The sequence below is a fragment of the Oncorhynchus keta genome, chromosome 5 (genome assembly GCF_023373465.1).
Source record: "Oncorhynchus keta strain PuntledgeMale-10-30-2019 chromosome 5, Oket_V2, whole genome shotgun sequence".
Lineage (NCBI taxonomy): Eukaryota > Metazoa > Chordata > Actinopteri > Salmoniformes > Salmonidae > Oncorhynchus > Oncorhynchus keta.
In genome coordinates this window covers 31339107-31340806 of record NC_068425.1, presented here as the reverse complement: position 1 = coordinate 31340806, position 1700 = coordinate 31339107, and the positions used below count along the sequence as shown (strand labels likewise).

The 1700-nt window shown below is 50.2% G+C and overlaps 1 protein-coding gene across 3 annotated transcripts in view; it reads right to left on the bottom strand.

Annotated features, from left to right (window-relative positions):
* Positions 1–409: 409 nt before the first annotated feature.
* Positions 410–1700, bottom strand: part of LOC127930151 (uncharacterized) — a 5578-nt gene continuing 4287 nt past the window's right edge. For all 3 annotated transcript variants that reach the window (XM_052519595.1, XM_052519594.1, XM_052519596.1), the window contains exon 2: positions 410–1700. This exon is cut by the window's right edge. The gene's annotated coding sequence lies outside the window, so the exon portion shown is untranslated.

Sequence of the window (1700 nt, the reverse complement as noted above, 5' to 3'; positions counted from 1 at the left end):
TTCTCCCTCCCTCCCCCCACTCACACACACACTTTCTCCCTCCCTCCCCCCACTTTCTCCCTCCCTCCCCCCACTCACACACAGACACACACTTTCTCCCTCCCTCCCCCCACTCACACACAGACAGACACACACAAACATATACACCTCCGAACAAAGGTGCCATTTTTCTCAGGAAGGGTCAGCAGTTCCCTCCATCAGACAGGGGCTTGTTCTTGGTCGGAGGGAGCTTGGAGCTGCGCTGCCCAATCTCAGGCCAAACTCCCCTAGCTCCCCTGGCTCCGACTGGCCCCCTCCAACACCGGCCCCCTCCCACCCCAGAGACAAGCTCCCCATTGTTCCTGCACCACTAATAAGTGACAGTTCTCTTGGTCAGAACCAACTTTAGAGCCATTCTAAACACACACACACACACACAAGGTTTTTGAAGTCATGGGACAGTTATTTCTGGTATGGTTGATGATGTCAATGGGAATAAAAGTATTTCCTCACAGAGCAGTTAGTTTCCAGGGTCCGTGGGAAACCAGAGTCCCGTCTTTATATTAAGTCAAGATGTACAAACCACACATTTACTATGAACATGCACAATTATGTCATAAATTAATCACTCATCTCCTATTCAATTTCCCTTCAGTCAATTCAGAAGGCCATGACATCCTCCACTCTAATGTTCACCTGGAGGTCATGTCCACCAGGGTGCCACACACACACACACACACACACACACACACACACACACACACACACACACACACACACACACACACACACACACACACACACACACACAGTTAGCAGACCAGAGACAGCACAGTGCACTACCCAAGGTGAAACTTCAGTCAGTTTGGACATGATAAATCCCCACTGAGCCTAAGCCTGTAAACACACCATTAACCCTCTGCTCCACCGCAGCAGCATGTTCTGTTCACCTTCAAACACCATTCATCACGGGGACTATGACACTCCTCCTGCTGCAGGTCTGTATGGGCACGCCAGCACACGGCAGGTCCTGGTGCACGGATTCTGTCACGAGACCCGTAGTGCCCTGTGAGTAGATTACACACACCCAATGGTTCCTAACGTTTGGTGAATGTTCCCTGGGTGTTGTTGGACTATGACAGCCCCTCCTGCAGGCCTGTATTATTTATCAGGCTTCGGGTCCTGTCTGGAGCACGTGTCTGGCTCTGGCTCTGTCATTGAAGCAGGTACAACAGGGTAAACTAGGCCCAGGGCAGCAATGTTGTCTGAATGTTCCCTCAGCGTTGCAGGACGATCACACTCCCTCTTGCAGGCCGCCTGTCTGGGCTAATATCCACAAAGTGTCTCAACGTTGGAGTGCTACTACAATAAGATTATATTGACAGGGGGAACCTGATCCTAGATCAGCACTCCTTTGATTCGCTTTGTGAATAGACAAACACTTTGTCACTGAGGCAGATACAGGTCTGTGAGTAGAGTAGAGTACAGAGTACACAACTCCCTGTTGTCTGAACGTTCCCCGAGTGTTGTGCAAACTGAGGTAATGTCCCATGACCGCAGCGCATCAAAGGCTTCTACATACAGAACAAGACAAACGCTACAGAAACACCAGGACGGCGACAGGGGAGTGTCCGTCCTTTCTGACGAACCAAGTGTCAACGTTTCTGAGAGCGATTTCCTGTCCTCTCAATGTTTCAGTGTAAAATAATCTGGCAGGACTT